This window comes from Bison bison, unplaced genomic scaffold (assembly GCF_000754665.1).
Source record: "Bison bison bison isolate TAMUID 2011002044 unplaced genomic scaffold, Bison_UMD1.0 scf7180017864165, whole genome shotgun sequence".
In the NCBI taxonomy this organism is placed as follows: domain Eukaryota; kingdom Metazoa; phylum Chordata; class Mammalia; order Artiodactyla; family Bovidae; genus Bison; species Bison bison.
This window is the reverse complement of record NW_011494737.1, coordinates 375,243-398,782: the sequence shown is the minus strand read 5'-3', so window position 1 is coordinate 398,782 and position 23,540 is coordinate 375,243. Positions and strand designations below refer to the sequence as shown.

Below are 23,540 nucleotides of genomic sequence, written 5' to 3'. Positions count from 1 at the left end.
TGACCTTGATTTTAAGGTCAATTGAACTATGCAAGATTGCTTTGCTCTTTTTAGTTCCTTCTCAGAAATTTCATCAACTTGGAATATGTGCTATGTATGACTAGGTCAATTTAAAATATATTTAAAGAAGATAATAATATTTTATATTGTCTGATTATATATTAAATCTTTTTAAAAATCTTTAGTTTTAAAGGATACTTCTTAAAGTTATTGAAGAAAGCATACAAAATTTCTTGTGATACCCAGTAAGTTATTTGATGATGACTTTGGGGAGAGGGTAAAACTGACTTTATGGTTTGTTTGAAGTATGCCTATGCAGTGATCTTTTCCTTCAGGATATATATTCTTCCTTTCACTCAGTGACTTTAATGGGGAGACATCATAGTGATCTTCCTGATCTCCTGTATTAATTTCCTAGTCCCCCGAGTCAGAAACTCCTCATTTTGTTCTCATCTCATTATTTTTTATCTTAGATGAGTGCAGTACTTTAAAATTTTATTTCTTCATATAGTATCTCTGAAGCTAGTCTTTAACTTCCTTCTTTAATCTTGTCTTGTTCCCCAGGGTCCTATCTTCCCTGCATTCAGGCGTGTGTATCATATTTAGGTAGGTGGCATATAAGATTCACCCTTCCAGATAAACACTTCAGTCACCTCAGCACATAATTATTTACATCTATGTATTCAAAAGATTATATTCTCTATTATTAAAATAAAAATGTTAGGCACTACATCTTTACATCTTCATATATTCTAACTTCCCATTCATTCTTAGTTTCTTACAGTTATAAGTTTTTAATTTCCAACTTCATTTTCCTTTCTTTCTAAATTAGATATTTTAAATCTCTTATGTTTGTCTTTAGAGTGCTTCTGACCTTTGAAAACTACAAGAAGTTGTCTAAAAATTAGTCTTATTTTCAATTCAGGATTTCTTTTCTATTCATACCACTGTCCAATTCATTTAAAGAAAATTATCTTAAATTTCTGTATGTCTTATCATCTGTTCTTCCAAATAAGAACCATTATTATCATCTTTGGGATTCATTAAGAATAGAAGATCTACCATGCGGTGAATAAATCCTTCTCAATGGTTTATATTTTTTCAAATTATCTCTAATGTTGGTTCTTGAACAAACTAGTTATATCCTATGTATCAGATTATTTGTCTAGAATCCCCAATGTGATAAATTTGATTACCATTGGGATTGTACTCCTTGGAATCAAGCAAGACTTTGGAAGATTTATTGATAATTTTCAAATTTATGAAATCATTCTTAGACATTCTCTTGGGGATTTTGTTATTTGGTCACCTCATCTCTTTAAAAGCTTTCATTACATTGTCCTTGGAATATCTATATTTTGAAGATGTTTTCCAAGTGTTCAGTATACATTTTCAGACATTTTTCTTCTGATGACTTGTTTGCCACAATGCTACACACTCATACAAATCCAGAATTTCATGAAACCAATTCCCCAAATCCCAGAACTAACATCAAGTTAACTTCACCCGTGCCACTGTATACACAGGGAGAAGGAGCTTTTTGAGAGCCCTGAGGTGATGGTTGTTTACAGAGAGTTTCAGAGAAAGCTAACTCTGATCAAGCCATGTTTCACAAACCCCACAGGATAGTTTGTTCCTTTGTTCATTTAAATATATACAATTTGCATATACCGTGAAGTCATCCTCAGTTCTCAAGCTGCTCCCAGGACAATGGAACGCTAATTCAAATTTTTGGTAGCTCAGAACTCCTGATAGTAGTAGAAACAATTTGTAGCTAAGGTTAGGTTTCCCACCTGTATCCCCTACCCAGTCTCTACTGGCCAAACTGAATTCTGAGTATTTAGATTAGCAAACTTGAGTTTGATCCAAATATGTAGCATTTGATGAGAAATTCTCTGGTAGTTCAGTTATAATAATTGTTACATGTTTCCACTCTTTTTGTAGATATATATAGAAATTGTGATATTTTCTGAAATGAGATCTTATTAGGCTCTATCATCATGAATAATATTTACAGCTTTCATTTTCTTTTTGTTTAATAGTTGAATTGACATCAGAAATTTCAATTTAGAAACAAGGTTTGGTAGGTAGCTGCTACCAATATGTCTGAATTATCAAAAGGTGCCTCCCCCGCTCCCAGCTGTGGACTGCAAAAATGTGCCCCATTTGAGTGGGAGAACCACCAAAAAGGCATTTGTCCTGAAACAATGACTTGGCTAGTACTGTGAATTTTATTTTCCCTTACTTCCCATTCTCCATCCCATCAACATCCCACACAATGTAGATTTTTCTTCATGCAGATATGACCAGTAAAGCTGTATTTATGTAAGCCAAGTTTAAGTGTTATGTGGCAGAAGACTGTCTAATCTGTAGCTGTATTTTACATAGCAGCTTTGATTATGAAGTGTTAACCTAGGAACTTTCAGTAAATTGCTGAACTTTTCAGTGTCTTTGCAGTACGGATATAAATAGTACCCACTTCAGAGGGACCTTGAAAGGATCGAGTTAATATATCATAGTTGCTTACAACATGCCAGGAACATAATAAGTACTATTATTATTATTGTATTCACAAGTTTATTAATATTTTCTAACAACTGAAAACTGATTCTTGCCAATGCTCTCAAGTAATCAGATATTAAAATTCATCATTCATTGCAAAGGTTTCTTTTACTTTGTAGTTTCTAGTAATAGGTGGGAGGAATGAAGTAATTACCTGAATGTCAAGTAAAAGAAATAATTTACCTAGTATGGTGCTTCCCTTGACACTAACAAAAGGAAATAAACTAATAAAACTGAATTGTCTCTTTTGAATTAGAAATTAAATGCAAATTACACCTATGTAGTTGCATTTTCTATTTTTGATTTGTATCTATATTTTAGCATTGAGGAAATAAACGTAAAATATTTTTTCTCCCTACCTTACATAGTATAAACAAGCACAACCTTCTCTTTCCTCCAAGCCCTCCTGTGCTTCAGAGGCTTCGAGACACTAGCTCAATGTAGACCGGTCCTCTAGATAACCAGATACATAGCAGAGTAGGAATATGACTTGTTCCCTTTTTAAATTCATGTCTTCTCAGAACCTATATTGTCTTTCCCAGGAAATCGGTCATTGGGACAGATGAAACTTCACAAGAAATCACTGGCTGTCTCCTTAAAATTTAGGCTACTAAACATATTTTATTTTTATATTTTTAAGAAAAATGCAAATGAAAAATATAAGTGGTCTTTCACTGTAATTAATGATTCATATATATTAAAACTACTAGGGTGAATACTCAAACTCATTCATCACCTTATTAATGTCAGTAAGTATAATTTGGCTTACATGCATATGATATGTCTTATTGCCCCCAAAGCCTTGCTGTTTTGAAGGATTATAAAATCATTGGCTGTAAATATTAACCAGATTCTATTATAATTTGATATCTATTTGTGAAATTTGTAGACACCATTAATTATATGCCTAAGAGAACTTGCATAGCTAACAGATCAGACTGGGCTATGTAACAAATTACTTTGTTATGAATAAGTATTATGATGACATGAGTGCAAATGCAGTAAGTATCCTATGCATGGACACATTTTATATTTGAGATTCACCATTTTATTTATATCTAGTATTTTTCACTTTTATATTTGTGATTGTTAATGAGGCAACAGTGATTTCTGTGTTTCTTTTCCTTTCTATGTGTCTTCAATATTCCGAAAGTATATGGTAAAATAAGAGTATCTCCTGTTTTAGGAAAATCAGTTCAATACACAAAAGCAAAATGGATACAGATTTTAAAAGTGAAATATTGCATCAAATAGATAATGTAACAATGCTACTAATAACCTGATTCCTTGATTCCTCAAGGAAGACCAAGTAACTTTCAGAATGAACTTTCCATTGCAATATGAGATATATTAAATATTGATCTCTAGTCAGTCTGGGGCATATGTTCTTGCTATAAACTGTTAGCAGGAACTGAAAAAGAAAAACCTTTAAAATGCTTGCCCAGTGAGTCCTGCTTATGTTTTGCTCTTAACTTTGTCCGTTTGTTTGGAATCCTTGAAATCATCCAGGCTGTTGCAGCCAACTGTACAATAGTAAAAATGGCGTTATTACTATTGTTATTATTATTATAATTTTTAAAGATCTCTTCACAAAGAGGGTTATTTATGTAGAGTAGATTTCTTATTTTTATAGAATATGATCTTTCTCCCTTTATATTTAATTTATAGTTAGCAGTATCCCATACTGCTTTGTTATAAACCAAACAAGCCACAGTGAGATACCTTGATAACTTCTAAATATGGTGCTATAGAACATTTCCAATTAGTTTTAAAATACTACTATTTTGTGTAAGTTGCTGAGGATGTAATTTTTTTATTTTAGAGAACAGTATCTTTTTTGAGAACTAAATATGAATACTCCAACTTATCTTCAGAAATTACTAGTGTACTTTTCTCTGCTAGAACACAATATGCTCCTTTTTAGCCTTCATAAATTTGAAATTTCTCCGTTATTGTGTGTAACTGTCATTTTCTTATTGTACACTGTTCACTATTTATTATCCATTATCTTTATATCGATGAAGAACTTGGGTTTCTTGGTAACTTGTCCAAAATCATGTGGTTAATAAAGTACAAAATCTAAATTCCAAACAAGGTCTTTCTGACCAGAGAGCCCTACTTACAGCAATAAAAATTTTCATTATTTTCTTATGATGACAACTTTTCAGGAAGCTTACTGAGGATTAGAATTAGAGATCTTTTCCAAGAATGTATTTCAGAATGATTTTTATTACCTTGTATGGAAATAAGTTGTTCTTAAAGCACAGTTATTCACATCTTTATTTCTTAATTGCCTTGATATAATATTCATTTCCTTTCACTTTATTTTGTTCTAAGCACAGTTCTTTAGTATGGATTCATTCATCCTACTCACTTAGGGAAACTGTAAGATATTGTGAGTAAATTGGGAGATGGATTGACAATACCATTTTTTTACAAAATGATTTGATATTGAATATGCAGAATTACTAACTGTTTAACTATATGTTTAAATATAACTGCAGGACTTAGGTTGCAAGAATTTATGATCATTCTTTTTCCTGGAAGTTCTCAAATACCCAAAATATCAAGAAATTTTATTAGTAGAATCCTTTTCTCTTTTATTTTTAATTTCTTGTGTTTCAGTAAAAGGATGAATATTTTGATTAGAGAAAAGATTATGTTAAAAAAAAGCTTGTAAATAGCTTCTGCCTATAATAATTTAGTAATAGAACCAAAGATATAACTTTTCCACATCTCTATATTCCTGAATTTGATGTTCCTTGAACTGTGTTCTCTCAGAGGGCAGTATAATAATACTGAGAAAAAAATTGAAAATTTATTTGAGTTGATTTCAATTAGGCAGTGTTAATGTTGTAAGTTAAACTTATTAGTTTCATGTGCTAATTTCAAGTTGAAAAAAATCTATGAAACATCTTCTAATTCAAAATCTAAAAACAAAACAAGACTGAACCTCTCATCTGGAAAAATGGTCCTACTATATTATAAACATAAAAGTTGTAATGGCATAAATGCAATATATAATATCCAAAGTTAATTGAGTCATCACTTGTTCAGATTTTTTCTAAGAAATAGATTATATTAATTTATATCTGCTATTCTGAAAGTGAATAGAAGCTAGTTCATTTACATGGAAAATTAAAATGTGGAAATAGGATATATTTTTAGCATAAATAAAGTCTTATTAGGAAAAAAAAATACTTAAATTGTCATTGCCAATAATTCTGTAGTATCCAAAAGCCCCTGTTTATTGCATAGTGAATCTTTCATTTTATATAGTTCAACCTTATATACAACATGCCATTTAAAAGTAAGTATTTATGTGATAGGCACTCCTTTGATCTTGTAATAGGCTTTCCTTATAACTTATTATTATAAAGGATGTGGGTTCTTCAAAAACCAAAACAAGTTACCCATCACATTCATAGAGTAATTTACAACCCCAGAAAATCACTGGAGAACCAAGATAGGTTTAAGATGATATTACAGATTGAAGGAAGAGAGTTAGTCTTGATGTAGGAAAATAGAAACAATATGTTTCCTGAAATAGCCTCAATCTAAAAACAGAGCTGAGCTGATTATGATTATATGAGAAAATAAGTTTTCTCTGAAAAACATTATCAAGAATCTCTGTATTCATAGACACGTTGTTTTAATTCATATCTACTTTTCTCTATATACTTTTTAAATAATGTTTCCAAATTTAAAATTCAAACTTTAGCTGGTATAGGCTTCCCCTTGTGGCTCAGACAGTAAAAAATCTGCCTGCAATACAGGAAACCTGAGTTTGATCCCTGGGTTGGGAAGATTCCCTGGAGAAGGGAATAGCAGCCCACTTCAGTATTCTTGCCTGGAGAATTCCATGGACAAAGGAGTCTGGCAGACTACAGTCCATGGGGTCTCAAAGAGTTGGATATGACTGAGCAACTAACACTAACTTTCACAGACTTTCTGCATGTGAGTTTGGATAATTTGCACACTATAAGTATGTCAATATAGGGCAAAAAAATCTATGAAAAGTTATATTTTCTTCAAATTGGTATTTTAGGTTGTTTAATTATTATATTTTCCTTTGTTCTAAAATTTGTTTCATTCAGCAAAAAATCACAAGAAGTTTGTGATTTACAAATGAATATAACTGTGGGAATAACTACATACCACATTCTATACACTACATTCTTACTAAAAAGAAATGTGATTTACTGCTTTTTAACCTGTGGTTAAGCACTTTGGGCCTATTATATTTGGGCTCAGTATTCTTGTTTTGAGTACTATACCAAAGTATTCAAAATGTCTAAGTTAAAAGCATACAGAAATATATGGCTCTGACCACAAAAGATGAGTTTTAGAGATGAATGACTGAGTAGTATAGGTTCATCATTTCTACTTGCAGAGCATCCACCTCCTATTTTGTGAAGCAAAGACTCACCAAGAATTCTGATTTCCAACCCTGCCACCATTGACTTGAGTAGTCAAAAAACATAAGATCTCTGAGAAAGCTTGCTTTCAGCTAATTATGTAAAAAACAACAATGAATACCTAATGGCATAAGTTTCTTCAATAAAGTACAACCAGGTTGTGTTGCATTGCAGAGCAAAAAAAAAAAAATATATATATATATATATATACACACACATATATATACACATACATAAAATAATACCTTAAAGCTTTTAGAAGAAAATATATTTTAGATTTTAGATTAAAGGAGTTCTTAAAAATAAAATAACAAACATAAACTACAAGAAAAAGATAATATTCTCAGCTCAAAATTTAAACAGTACTCAAAAAAGGTGAGCTACTAGAAGGAGATGTAAACAGTACATGTAACAACAAAATGTTAATGCCTACATTGCAATGAATGTCTTCAAATTAATATATAAAATTCAACAGTCTAATATGTATGTGGGAAAAAGATATGAATCGGCAATTCTCAGAATAAAGAACACTTACAATCAACAAATATATGAAAAATTACTCCATCTCTCTAGTATTCAGGAAAATGCAAAGTATAAGGGTAGTATGATATATTTCATACTCTATCAAATTGGCAAAATGTCAGCCAAACAATACTAAATCCTGGCAAAAATTTAAGAAATATGGACTACTTGTGAAAGTGTGCATTGATACACATGTATTTGAAAAAACGGAAAATGTGGGCAACATATGACCCAGGAATTTTACTTCTAAGTATGTATTGTAGAAAAACTCATGTATCTGGACAAGAAGACATGTTTAAAGCCAATTAGCACAAAATAAGGGAAAAGAGAACAGGTAAAATCTAGGCCTCCTGACTCTAAAGCTCTGAATTTACATATTAAAATAGAGGCAACACCTCTACATTCAGAATATTCCATTTTATACTGAACTAACAATAATCCAGTCTTTACTCTGGAGACAACATGTCATTGAAATCCATATTAATAGATTTCCAGTGAATGAATTAGCTATTAAAAGAAACTGAAGTATCTCTCAACCATTTGAAAGAAATTTAATAGGCAGGTTGATTAAAATTTAATAGCAAACTTGTTGGCTATTAAAAGTGCATAGTGTGATAAATCAAGATGTCAGCTCTTCAATTTATGACTTTGGGAAAAAGTGATGAATGAGCTTTTGAGTTTCAATAAAACATCTCTTCTTTGACACTTTGTAATTTAATTAATTGTTTGAATAAAAACAGTGGAAAATATAAAGATATGGTTTCTATGGTTTTAAAATTTGTATCACTTTTAAGGACACCATGCAGATTATTTTACTTATATCATTATAAAAATCTTGTTCTTAATATGTCTGTCTCTATTTTATAAAGTAGCCCTTTAAAATTGATTTAATCATTGCTAGCACTTTCAGTAGATTACATTTGTGTACTGATATTGTTTTGTTACACAAAAAAGCAGAAAAGTAGGAAACAAAATATTTCAAATAGAAACTGCCTATTGAATCAGTTCTCCATAGTTCTAGAGGTCTCTTTTATCTACTTTTATTTGTTATATAAATTAATATGTGAATATGAAAAATAAACTAACCGAATTTACAGAAAAGCATATGATGAAAAAGTAATACACTACTATAAGGTTGCTAATAAAATTTTGTTGAAACGTATTTTTGGAGAAGATGCTAAAATATGTTTGAAAGTCATTGACTTAAATATATTTAAGAAAAACTACCAGAGTAATTTTGGCCACCTGATGTGAAGAGCTGACTCATTTGAAAAGACCCTGATGTTGGGAAAAATTGAATGCAGGAGAAGAAGGAGATGACAGAGGAAGAGATGATTAGATGGCATCACCGACTCTATGGACATGAGGGGTCTGGGTAAACTCCTGGAGTTGGTGATGGACAGGGAGGCCTGGCGTGCTGCGGTTCATGGGGTTGCAAAGAGTCGGACACGACTGAGCAACAGAACTGATAGCTACTGATACTGACCAGAGTCATGTGTGACCTTGAATAAATCATGAATGTCTCTGAACCTGTGTTTCTTTACATATAGTGTGATGATGGTCAGTTCAGTTCAGTTCAGTCACTCAGTCATGTCCAACTCTTAGCGACCCCATGAACTGCAGCACGCCAGGCCTCCCAGTCCATCACCAACTCCTGGTGTCCACCCAAACCCATGTCCATCGAGTCAGTGATGCCATCCAACCATCTCATCCTCTGTCATCCCCTTCTCCTCCTGCCCTCAATCTTTCCCAGCATCAGGGTCTTTTCAAATGAGTCAGTTCTTTGCATCAGGTGGCCAAAGTATTGCAGTTTCAGCTTCAACATCAGTCCCTCCAATGAACACCCAGGACTGATCTCCTTTAGGATGGACTGGTTGGATCTCCTTGCAGTGTGGAAGGGACTCTCAAGAGTCTTCTCTAACACCACAGTTCAAAAAAGATTTAGATAATGTTAAAATCTCATTCCATTGTAAATTCTTGGTTATAACCTTTTTTCCATTGTTATATTGCCATTGATTAGGTGATATTTACATATGTAAGGTATACTTTGGATATTTCTGAATCATTTCTTCCAGATTTCTTGTTTATTTTAGGTCCCTTGTTAAAGAAAAAGACATGTTTTTTTTTTCCTGTATACCACTTTTCTTAAATATTTAAAAAGGAAGTAAAATCCACAGTACTTGCATTCTTGTATGAGCACAGTTGAGCACACAAACATACACCTATTTTGCGTTTAATTTTCACAACTTTGTAGAGACCATTTCCTGCTGAAAGAGTCCTTGCTTTACACTGCAATTAGTATTCTAAATTTCTATACAAAATACATTATTGGTGAAACTTTTTATTTATACAAAATGAAGTCTCTGCTGTGGGACAGTATTATTATCTGAAGACAAAAGCACAAAGACATCACTCAGGCGTAACTCTGCTTTGTGTAAAACTATGACTTATATGCATTGGTCAATATATATAATGAAAATGACATCATAGAAGACAAAACAAAACTATGCCAAACCAAAGGAGAGAGAACGATGAGGGAATTGAATGGAGGATGAGGTATATTAAGCAGGGAGGAATCATCTGGGTAAAGCTATTTTATTGAATAAACCAAACAGAACATTTACTATGCTGTATATTTATACATAAGAATTTGAAAATTGACGTATATTGATATGTGACTAATAGAGAATGTTTGTATTCAATTGGTTCATTGAATCACCACAGTCTTAAATTATACAATTTTGTCCATTTAATATGATCAGTGTGAATGTAAGTGCACTTTTTTTTAATGAAGTGTGAGGGGCGAAGGAGAGTGATAGTTCTAGTTATTTTAAGAGCTTTTCAGTATACTTTTGTTAGCCTGCTGTCAAGAAGAAACGTTGTTTGAATTATGTTTCTGAATCATATAATATAGATTCAAGTGATATCCAACTGTGATCTTGTTTCAGATCTGTTCTTTCCTTCACAATTTCAAAGCAGGTGAATCTGCCTTAGATTTTCAGTCCTCAATTACAGGTATCACATTGAACTAGCCTAGGCAGTGCTGTCATTCAGGGCCTCCCAGTGTCAGAACACATAGTTTAGTTTCCTAAGGAAAGAAATGTAGCAGGTTTGCGGTAAAAGACTACACATTTGAAAAGAATATACTCATTATTCCATTCAAACTTTACTCATTCAAAAACTTTTATATCAACCTCAATATTTAGATTTTTTTTTAAAAAAAAAACCTCTTCTTAAAATGACTACCTTTGATTTTACACTTAGTCTTTTTCAGTAGCACAGGGTCTGACAAAAAACTGTCAGAAAAACCTCTAAGTTTTCAGTGTGGAATATGAAAATCCTATTTTGTTTTCTATCATGCTTTTACCAAAAGTAAAGATTTTGTGCTTCGTCCTCTGTTGACAGCCTTCTTAATGAGCCATGTATGTTGAAATTCAATACTAATTCCTTTCCTATGGTTTTATTAAAGAGCAACCCCTGTTTCTGATAGCAAATAATCAAGTTTGACTAGACTGTAGTCAGGATGTAATGAGTCAAAGAATTAAAGAACAGCTATTTTTACATAGCCGCCTTAAACTGTTTTACCCTATTTAAGTTTTTTGAGTCATAGCAGTCTGTTCTGTTTTTTTCCCCTCTAATTATTATCTGCAGTTAATATTCAGGTAGCATTTACTATTTACAAATAATTATATGAATATTGTCTTTGCTTTAATAATTTCAGTATTTCATGGCAGGCAGTGCTGTTTCCCCCCCCCCCTAATTATTATCTGCAGTCAATATTCAGGTAGCATTTACCATTTCCAAATAATTATATGAATATTTATCTTTGCTTTAATAGTTTCAGTATTATGGTCATCAGTGTAGTATTGGAAGGAAAATAATCACAGTAGATGGCGAAATAGGTGGAGAAACAGTGGAAACAGTGGCTGACTTAATTTTTTGGGCTGCAGAATCGCTGCAGATGGTGATTGCAGCCATGAAATTAAAAGATGCTTACTCCTTGGAAGGAAAGTTATGACCAACCTAGACAGCATATTAGAAGGCAGAGACATTACTTTGTCAACAAAGGTCCGTCTAGTCAAGGCTATGGTTTTTCCAGTAGTCATGTATGGGTGTAAGAGTTGGACTATAAAAAAAGCTGAGCGCTAAAGAATTGATACTTTTAAACTGTGGTGTTGGAGAAGACTCTTGAGAGTCCCTTGGACTGCAAGGAGATCCAACCAGTCCATTCTAAAGGAGATCAGTCCTGGGTGTTCATTGGAAGGACTGATGTTGAAGCTGAAACTCCAATGTTTTGGCCACCTGATGTGAAGAGCTGACTCATTTGAAAAGACACTGGTGTTGGGAAAGATTGAAGGCAGGAAGAGAAGGGGATGACAGAGGATGAGATGGTTGGATGACATAACCGATTCAATGGACATGAGTTTGGGTAAACTCCAGGAGTTGGTGATGGACAGGGAGGCCTGGCGTGCTGCAGTTCATGGGGTTGCAAAGAGTGGGACACGGCTGAGTGACTGAACTGAAATCACAGTAGGAATTATACAAATGACACTCTTAAAAATTTTAATCAAAGTATAAAACTACTTAGAGTTGAAAAAAATGATTTTGTTTTAGTTTTCATCTTTTCACAATGTCATGGATTTCACATAAGTTTTTTCTTTAATTAAGGAAATATTTATTGATCTCTTAACAACTATCCTAGACATGAGATACAGAGCAGTGAAAAAAACCCTATGTATTCTCTGTTTTCTGGGGTTTACATTACAGTGAAATTAGCACATGAACAGGATTTTCCCATACATAGTGTTATAACTATCTTCCTCTCCACCTCCCACTATCAATTTATTTCTATCTTCAAACTGACTAACCAGTAGGCTTAACATTTTAGTGGCAAATTAGTGACAGATGGTCTGTAAACTTTGATCTTCTTGGAAGTCTTCAGCAATTTCACAGTTATTAGAAGGGGAGTTTACAAATCAGTAGCTATTTGGAGGGAAAGGGAAAAGACAGGTTGGACAGAACCTTGGAAAACAGTATCAGAATTCAAAGTGACCCAATTAAATTGGAGAAGCAGCCAGAAGCAAACAGAACAGACTTGGGCAAAAGACAAATGAAATGCGGTGCAGCTACAGAGAAAAGACATAGGCGTAACTGTGCACATAAAAGATGAAGGAAGATAGATTCTGTGCAGGTGTTTAGATAAAAGATTGGGCATTAGCAACAAGCAGAGTTTTTTAGTACAGCCAGTGCTATCTTTCATAACTTAAATGCCTAAATGTGAGTGGGTACTGTGAAAGTAAAATTGTTAGTCCCTCAGTCATGCCTGATTCTCTGTGACCCCATGGACTGTAGCCCTCCAGATTCCTCTGTCCATGGGATTCTCCAGGCAAGAATACTGAAGTGGGTTTCCATTTGCTTCTCCAGGGGATCTTCACAACCCAGGGATTGAACTTGGGTCTTTTCTCATCGCAGGCAGATTCTTTACCACAGAGCCACCAGGGAAGCCCAAAGATAGGCATCACATTCTAGGAAAATTGCACTTGTTTGGCACGCCAACAGGAAACATGGCCTTTTGAGATTACAACAGCTATGAGTGTCCATGAAAAGGTATTAACTTCTTACACAAGGTGAATCGAATGAAGCATAATTGTTGAGTTATTCAGATATCTCCCTCAAAATTTCAAACTAGCAAACTCATAGAGCTTATCCAAAACCTTATAGTCTTTGCAAAACATTGATCACCAAACTGCACATCCTGCTCTGTAGTTCCTATAACTGAGCCCATACTTCTTATAACTCTTCGGTTTCAGGACTAAAGTCAGTTTTAGTGACACTAATTATATTAGTTTTAAATGGTGCATGAGGTATAAAAATGAATGATAGTAAAAAAAGCCAACAATGTAAATAGTGATTCTTTTTCTGTCAGGAAGAAGGGTCCTTAACACCAACGATAAAGAGAAAACTGATTTTAGTTTTAAGTTTAATTTTTTTTTAAGTTTTTATCTGGTTTTAGATTCAACAGCAGGTGGATCTCCAATAATGTCACTCATTAGGACTGTAGTTTAGTAGCTGATTCTTCCTTGCCCTCAGACTTGAAACAGCCTACCAAACTCTTGTGGGAGAGATGGATAGTGTACCATTTCAGCAACACTGTATCAAATACAGCTGTATGCCAATCCATTGCTGCTATTATTGCTGGCCTTTTCTAACTTAGCAGGAATTGATGATAAATAACAAAGCTTTAAAATTCAGTCTTCCCACATTAGTAGATTTCACTGATAAAAGTGCTTTAAATTTAAAATACATTTAAAGATTAGGAAACCCCTAAGAAAAACAGAACGGGAACTTTATGCTAGGAAAGCTAGAACCAGATGGATTATCTGTACAAATTTTGATATGGAACTCCACTTTTTGTTCTCTTATTATTAGCTTTTTTGAAAACCAAATTCTGAACAGAAACCAAAATTTGAGTCACCTGCTTCCTGCTTATGCTTGATTCTTCCCAACTCAATTGTTTACTTGTTCTCTAGGTCGTCTTTTTTAAATTATATTTTTATTATTTATTAAAGTTCAGGTAAATTGACATATTAGTTTTCAGTGTATGGCATAATTAACTTCTTGTATATATTATGAAATGGTCACCATAATGAATCTAGTTCATATTCATTACCATACATAATTAGTTTTCTTATGATGGTAACTTTTAAGCAGATTATCTTTTACATAGGCATAAGGAAAAAAAGGGATATTTTCTTTTATAAGCTATGTGAAGTAAGGAAAAAAAGTGACAAGCCATCTTCCCAGCCTACTGTTTGTTTTCCTATTACTTTAAATAATGTGTAGGAATGAGGGGAAATATATAGAAATGCACATGTAAGTCCCAGCGATAAAGATCTTACCCTTATTTGATCTATGAGAAAATATAGAGTTTGAATAATTTCATATTTTTAAGTTTTACCCTAGTTCATTTTAAGTTCTTATACCTTTCATTTTTTATTTAAATTTTCATTTATAGTAACTTTAGAAAACAATTACTTGTATTAGAAGACTAACCTTTTTTATTTGAGAAAAGGCTGCAATAATAAATATTACATAAATACAATTTACAGGTAGTTTGTTTTTAAAAAATGTTGGGCAAATCAAATCCTGTCTCAGTCAGTTTATCTTAAATTTGTGCAACATCAGCAATGTCCGTGTTTAAGATTAACAGTATTCAGTTTCTTATCTGAAAGACCACTATAGCCAACTCATTTTAGCTTTCCTTACTAATATACCATGTATTCAATTCATCAATGAAAAATAATATCCTGATGTACCCATTTTATAATAAGCTGAAGATCTGTCATCTCACTGTGTAAAGACATGTAAATGTATATGAAATACAAGTTTAACAAACATTCATCAAGCATATAGTAAGTGAAAACTTGTGTGCCAGTTCTTTGCAGAAGGTGTAGGATGTAAACATATGGCTTATTTCCTAATATAACTGAAACCTTTCAGCTCTACAGATCAGACAAGCTTTGCCTGGCCATGAAATTCTCCTGGCCAGAATATTGGAGTGAGTAGCCCTTCTCAGGGTATCTTCCCAACTCAGAGATCGAACCTAGGTCTCCCACATTGCAGGCGGATTGTTTATTGTCTGAGTCACCAGGGAAACCCAAGACAAGGTTTATTGTCCTTTAAATCAAGAGTTCACTTTCCCAATTTTGAGGTTAAAATATTTATTTGACTGGTAATTTACTGTATAACAGTATGATTAAAAAAATTAAAACTGCCATGGAAAGTTTTCCCTTTTCACTTTTTTAACATTTCTGTGAGCAACTGAATGTTCCTATTTTATGCATTCAGTATAGATTACTTTTTGAGACAGTTGTAGATTCACTTGCAGTTGTAATGAAATACTACAGAGAGCATGTACCTTTTTCCCAGTTTCCCTCAATAATATCTTGTAAAAGTATGCTACAGTGTCATAGCCAGCATATTGACATTGAAATTTCCCACCAATTTTGCTCAGATTACTTCAGTTTTACTTGTATTTAATTGTATTTGTGTGTATGTGTGTGTATTTAGTTCCCTGTAATTCTATCATAAGAATGAGTGAATGAGTGAGTGAGTGAAAGTCGTTCAGTTGTGTCCAGCTCTTTTCGACCTCATGAGTAGGTTTGTTTATCCACCACCATAGTCAAGATACAGAGTCATTCCATCAAGGATGCCTCATGTTGCCCCTTTATGACCATGCCCACCTCCTTCCCACTTGCATTTTTCAACCCTGGAAGCCACTAATCTGTTCTGCATTTCTATAATTTTGTCATTTCTAGATTATTATATACATATTTATGGAATCATTCAGTGTAAATCTTTTGAATTGTCTCTTTTACCCAGTATAATTCTCTAGCAACTCATCCAGGTCATTATGTGTATTGATAGTTGTTCAGCTTTATTTCCGAGTAGTATTCCATGGTATGGATGTGCCACAGATTGTTTAACCACTCACCAGATGAAGGACATCTGGACACTTCCCCATTATGGACTATTAAGAATAAAGCTGCCATGAATCTGTAGGTTTTTGTGCCAGCATGAATTTCTAATTCTCTGGGATAAAAGTCCAAGAGTACAGTAGCTGGGTGGTATGGTAATTGTACATTTACGTTTTTTTAAATTAATTTATTTATTTTAATTGGAGGCTACTTTACAATATTGTACATTTAGTTTTATAAGAAAGTCCAAACTACTTTTCAGAATAGCTGTACTACTGTATACTTCCATCAGCAAAGTATGAGTGATCTCATTTCTCTTTATCCATGCCAACATTTGATGTCATCACCATTTTTAAGTGTATAGTGATATCTCATTATGGTTTTAACCTGTTATTTTCCTAAAGCATTCTTTCTCCTTTTCTCATTATGAACTTGTTTGCCGCCTGTATACACTTTTCCATGACACATCTGTTTATACCTTTGGTCCATTTTCTAATTGAATTGTTTTCGGTTTTGTTTGTTGTTGATTGTTTTTTACTGTTGACTTTTTGGAGTTCTCCAAAGTCCCAGATATCCCAGATACTAGTCCTTGTTGGACTGCAAACATTTGTAAATTGGCTTGCAAATATTGTCTCCTGTTCTATATGTTATATTTTCATTTTCTAATATTTATATATTTAAATTAATATACAGTGTTTTCAACCTACCCTTATACAGTTTGTATTTTTCTTTCTTCAGTGATTTTCATTTATCATCTAACATAAATACATATATATCTATGATTTTCGTATATGGCCTAATTCTATTTAATAAAACTGTTTTCTAAAGTTTTTGCCTTTTTGGTTAAATTGCTATGAAAGATGGGAAGTTGTAATGCATGCTGACAGTTTGGTAGAGACTAAGTACTTCTATTCATAAAGAAATGAAAGAGTTTAACTTTCTTACTTTGCTATGCCAAAACCCACCAGTTGGAAAATGGAAAATGTAATTATATGTATTGGTTGATACCAAGAACTTAATATTTAATTTAAAGTATTTTAGAATAATATCCTTATGATCATTTTATCAGATTTGAAAGTTCACCTAATGCTTACTATGGTGAACTAACAAGTATGATTGCATTTTATTTTATTTCAATTTGAATAAGTCTTCTTCATAGAATTGTGAGTAATGTCAAAATCTTCTGTTGTGTCCACAACTGCTCTCCAAATGAGTGTTTTATCATAAATGTTGCCTTTTATTATTTTCATTGGAAACAACCCAGTGGTTTCTGTGATTGAATGAATATTTTATTTTAGCTTTTCTTTCTGTGTTTTAAACTTTCTTTAAGCTTTTGTGTTTTGTGTTTTGTTTATATGGAAGACTATATTTTGCTTTTTTAAAAAATCTTTCATTTTTAGCAAGCATGGGAATATATTCTTGCTTACACTCTGGGAAAGAGAACACCCTAAATGTGGCTTAACATTAAAAATCATCTTCTTTCTTTCCCATTGACTCAGATATGTGCGTTGTTGGAAACATGTGTGCTTTAAGTGGCATATATTTTTGAGTCTGACTAGCTGCCTGCCTGTGATCAGGACTATATCAACTGTTATCATTCTAAATGTTTCCTTTCTTTTTTTCAAACACATTTGCCTGATTGACCTTTTTTTTTTTTTCTCTGTCTTTCTATGGGGCTGCTCCAGGAGCCATGGCTAATCATCTTATAAGCAATGCTCTGCTTCGTCCGCATGGTACTAACAATCCCTATAATACATTGCTTGGGGAACCGGCGGTCTGTAACAACCCTTCTGTCAGCATGTACAACGCACAAGGTGTGCTGGAGTTTATCTTAATTTTTTCAAGTGAAAGTCCCATTTTATGTAGCTTTTATGGCCACATTCTATTTTTCTTTCCTTCTTCCTGCCTTTTCTTTCTTTTGGAAGCAGACACACAGACTCTTTTCACCTTTCACCCTTCTAGGTGCTTTTATTTTCCATTTTCCTTAGGTTTTCTTTAGTAAGAAATGGATTTTTTCCTTCTGATAAACAAATGCTTGATTCACCAATATGTGTTTGTTCTCTGTAATGTTATAAAATGTTTTGTGGTTTGTCAGTACTTTTCTTGTTGTTGATTGATTTCCATACTAAATACCTATGTATTCATTTTGAGAAATGAGCTATTTGCCTAAGGTAAGTAAGATAAAGAAGACTTGATTCAGTGATCTTAATGCTATAAGATCAAGAAAGTAATCTTACTCTCTTCTACCATGAAACACACTCTAGGCACAAATATCAGTACTAAAGAAAGCACTTAGATCAACTTCATGGAAAACACTGAAATAAGCTGTGGAGGAAAGAACAGTGAACTGAACAGTAACAGATCAAGTTCTACCCGATCTTAATATTGCCTATATGCACTGACTCAGGAAGGTCGTGAAATGCTTTTTCTACTGTGGCTGCATGTTAACAGCAAGGGTTTTGGATATGGCTCCTCTGTATATCCTCCAACTTTAAATTATATCTCAGATAAGCATGTCTCTTTAAAACCACTTACAATCTAAGCATTTGTATGTGACACTATCTTTTTTAAGATAAAAATATATTGGGGCACAAGAAATTAAAAATATTCGTATCATAAGTAAAGTGACCACATAAAAAAATTACTCAAGTAAAAGTTTTATAAAAGAAAAAATTTAGTCAGAGATCCAACTATTTAAAATTATATTTGAAAATAACTCACTATAACAAAGAGACTTCAATAGTTCCTTCAAGCTGGACATGATAGATTAGATATATTTTAACTTTCCTAGGCAATCTTGAGTAAAATGTCTATTATCCTTTTTTGGGAATATGTGTGTGTGTGTGTGTGTGTGTTTCCTTCTCAGGCAGAGGTGAAAAATTACTGGCATGAATGTGAAAACTTGGTGTGAATGTTTATTCCAAAAAAAAGCATTTTTGTTGCAACATGGTCTTTGGATATCTCTCTAAAATCATCTGAGTTTCCTAGGTGACAGAGACTTGTTAGATACAAAAGACGATTATAAGTGGTTTCAAAAATTTCAAAGCCAATAATTCAGAAGTGACTTCAGGAATATAGTCAAGTGGTTTGTCAGTAGGAAAAATAATTAAGCAAACTGTTAATTTTATCCAGTTTCTTAAGATTTACACCTGAGAATCATAGACCTAGAATTAAAAGAAGGGAGAGAACACACTGAATCCTCTTTGCTGTACTATGGACATTCTGTCAGCGTGTGCTTAAGTATTTCCTCTAATGATGCCCTTCCTAGCTCAGGATCTTAAATATTCAATTGTTGAAATGTTCCATTTGTTATAAATATTTTTCTTTCCACCAAGCCGAAATTTGCCTCTGGCCATGATGCTTAGCTTTGCCTTCTCGAACAAAGATGAGCAAAGCATTTTTCTGCTGTCTGTGGCATCCTTAAATACTTGAAAGTAGTTAATCTGGCTTCTTTTAGTCACCTTTTTATTCTAGTAAAGCAGCCTTAGTGCTATCAATGGAAGAAAGTTTCTTCATGGTTATCCCCCTTTATATCATTTACCGTTTGCCAATATCCTTATTTCGTTTTAGCATTCAGTGGTGTGTATATTACACAATGCACCAAATGTGGTTTGGCAGAACAATTCTGCAGACTTTACGAAGGCTTGTCTGGGGCTTTTCTTTATTTTCATTAGTCTAAATGACAGATAACCGTGTCATTAGAAGCATTTTAAAGTGTGCTGACATATTAAGTTTTGAATGATACTAAATGAAGATTTACACCATATTTGCAAATTATATCTGTTCTACATTATTCACCTTACACGAAGAATTGTTGGAAATTGGTTTAAAATAAGTAATAAATTTAGATCACATTTTATTTAGCTCTTTTGACTATTCAGATATAATTTCTAATGTCATACATAATGAAAAAGTAACAATCATTAATCTGTGTTTTCCCTAATTCAGTATTTGCCTTCTTGACTTACTTTATTACTGGCATTCTAAATTAGGAGATTTTTCTAAGGATGGAACACTATTATATAAACACTTTCAAAGTGAATTTTTCATGACAAAATTTAAAATAATACCATATAAATCCAAAGTTTTATTCCCGTCAAGCCTATTACTGAATATTACTATTAAGATTATCAATAAATACACAAAGGTTACTTCTGAATGGATTTGTTGTTTATGCCAGTAAACTACATTTGGCTGACTTTTCTTAAAAATAGAAGTAAATAATTTTATTATTGGTTTTCAGAATCAGAAATGGAATTGTTCAACTACTTTATGTTTTAGTATTTTTTAAGATGTTAAGAAAATCTGGTAGTACTTAAAATGATGTTTTACCACTGACCAAAAATAAAACTTGGTGACTATCATATTGCTACTAATCTTATGCTTTCAGATGAATGCACTTATATTCTTACTGGCAAGGTGAAATCTTACATGAAATATAGGTGGCTCGGTATGTACTGGAGTGGTTTATGTTGAATTACGACTTGGTTCTGTTCTGTTGGTCCTTTAATTCTGTTATACCAATGCCATCCAAGCAAAGAAGCATTTGGATTTAAAGTATCCATTTTTGTTTTTTATATTTTTATTTAAAATATGTAAAGATATGTTATAGTGTTCCTGATGCATATAGACTTAGGAACAAAAATGAATAATATACCTTTGTTAGATTGGATTCAGATTCTCTTTGTGGAAATATTTAAAACTTCGTGCATAGTATTTCTGGACCATTATCTTCCTATCAGTATTGGATAGTTCAGTTTTTGTTAGATAAATCTTATTATAGATTAACCTGTCAACAAAATGAAATATATAGAGAAGTCATGCTTTTACAAGTTAATTTACATTTTAAGGTGACTTAATTCAATTCTAAAACTTTAAAGAAAGACATATCTTTAGGATGGGATACATGAAGAATACATTATAGTTGTCAAGAATACAAGGTTATAGTATAAAGTATATAATTAAATATTCTGTTACAGCTTTCAAAGTCTAATGCAAGATGTGAAGAGAAGAAGGTAGAGGAGAGTAGTGCATGAAGTCAATCAAGATTCCCCTTCTGATCCCAGTTCTGCCACTGTTAGCAGAGGGGTGTTAGATAAGGCTCAGTCTCTCTTGGCTGCAGCTTCCTCATCTTGCAAAGCAGGAGCTGAACTTCAGTTACCTCTCCTGTGCTTTCCACTTCTAAAACGTTATCATTTACAGAAGGGGCCATAATGAGCCTACAAGCAATTTACATCTGTTGCTATACTAATTTGGCTTTTTATTTCAAATTCTTCTTCTTTAAAAGAAATTTTCTCTGCATTTTGACATATTGTTGGTCTTTTGCTGAGAAGCAAATCAACTTTTAAAGTACAAAAACAGTACCTCTAAAGCAGTGGTTAAATTGTAACAAGTCTGCATCTCTTGAAATTATCTAGCCCAGCGACTTTGCTGGTTTTTATTTTGTGATGATTTAATCCTCTTATAAAGAAAATCAGCAAGAGCAGTTTTTTGACTGGATTAAAATATGAGAATTTTTTAAAATAATGTTTTTATAGTTGTTTTTAAAGTATTAACTTTTAAAATGTTTGATTGCATATGACTATGCAACGATCCAGAGGAAAACTTGATATTGATTGGTGATATTTTTTCCCTTCATATTTTCATGATACAGAATAATGGTTGGATTTAACATTTTTCTTTCTCCATAGTTATACAACTTTTGAATATGAGCTCCAGAAATGACAGTATTGATCAGTATTATTTATAAATGATAAAAAGCATTTGTATAGGTACAGTGGGAAAAAAATAACCTTTGTACATGAGAAGATACATAAGAAAACAAACATAAAAACTAAGAAAAGTGTTTTTCTTTTCTCTCTATACAAACTAAAGAATTTACTAACAATCTAACTGAAAAAAACTTAAAGTGACATTCCTTAGAAGCAAGTATGTCCTAACACGTACACACAAATATATATGTAATATTGAATTAAAATTGTGGAAAATGTCATGGCTTGCCCTCAGGATTTTACTCTCTTTGGTTGGTGTGATAATTTTAACTTTAAAATAAATGTGTATTTGTTTGAAATTTACAAACTGACTAAACGCTTATTACTCATTTTATTAGCATGTGTTATGGGGGTTTCTTATTTTCTAACATTTCAGTATTTTTAATTATGATAAGCCATGTAACACAGACTCATGAATTTTGGGGCAGTGGAATTATTTCCTTTGACTCTTTTTTCTGCATATCATCAATTTGCTTTTTACTCATGTTTCTTCTACTGTCGCTGTAAGCTTACTTGTTGTTTTTTCTTTCCTTTTCTCCATGCTGTCGTTTAGAGCCCTACAGAGAGACAAGTATGGGAGTAAAGCTAAACATTGCATATCAAATGTAATTTTTTTTAGTTCACTTTTATTGCATCACATATAGATGATGTAGTTATTAAAAACAGTTCATCTCACAATTTAAAAACTAAAGAACCTATAAATCAACTTATATAAATATATGTTAACAGAGATTAGACGCTTTTGTTGTCTGATTCTTTTATCATGTCACGTAACATAGTTGTTAAGTCTCATGTAATGTTTGTGTGAGTTAAATTGTTTTTAAATTAAGCATTTATTTTTGCTAAGTAATTCATAAACTTTTAATTTTCATTACTACATTCCATCACACAAATACATGTCACATAGAATGTATCCACCTTCTTTTAGTATGGCTGTTTTCAACCTGTACCTAATGCATTGACAACAGAAATAATAAACACGTTTCAATGCATCAGTTGCTCAACCATAACCATCAAGCATACCATAGCAGCCTCTGCAGCAGCAATCACCCATCACATATGGCCCTTTAAAAAACATTTACTTTTATTTTTTCTTAACATCGTGGATTTGTCTACAAGATATCTTATAACATGAAAATAAATCGCTTCACCCTATGTCTGTGATGGCTGCTTTTTTAATGTATTCAGTGCATTGTTATTTTTGAAAACTGTGTTACTTGAATACAGAGTATGCATCAGAAGTCCATATAAAAATTGATATATTTGGAACACTTTATTTAAACCAGTAATGAACTAGCTCACTTTTGGTAAACATAACTGCATCACAGATATAGAATGAATGCTATATTTTCACAAGTTAATGATGTATTGAGAAGTTTAATGGAATTCTTAAAAAAAAATTGTTCTATAAAGAAGTACCCTTATTTAGCAGTATTGGTTAAATGTTTGTGTTTTATTTTATTTTGTGGTTGCATTTGAAGTAATTTATGTAACTATTATTGATTCTTGGTTTCTTGTTCATTCAAGAAAATGCAAAAATCTTGAAGAAGCATATGGTCAGATTTATATCACTGCAGCTGTATCTTCCCAGAATAAGATGTTTAATCTCTTTTAAACCCAAAGTTTAATATGCACACAAAGTCATCACTCATTATGAAATGGAACCTTAAATACTGACACTATGTTTTTAGGAATTAGATCCCATGTTTTATACATTCTTTTGTAGAATTATCTAATGACCCTAACAATTACTAATGGATATATAATAGTAATCAAAGTGCTTATAACCG

At 32.5% G+C, this 23,540-nt stretch overlaps 1 protein-coding gene across 7 annotated transcripts in view; it reads left to right on the top strand.

The window, feature by feature from the left end:
- Window positions 1-23,540, top strand: part of LPHN3 (latrophilin 3) — a 952,179-nt gene that overhangs the window by 926,184 nt on the left and 2,455 nt on the right. The window lies entirely within an intron of this gene.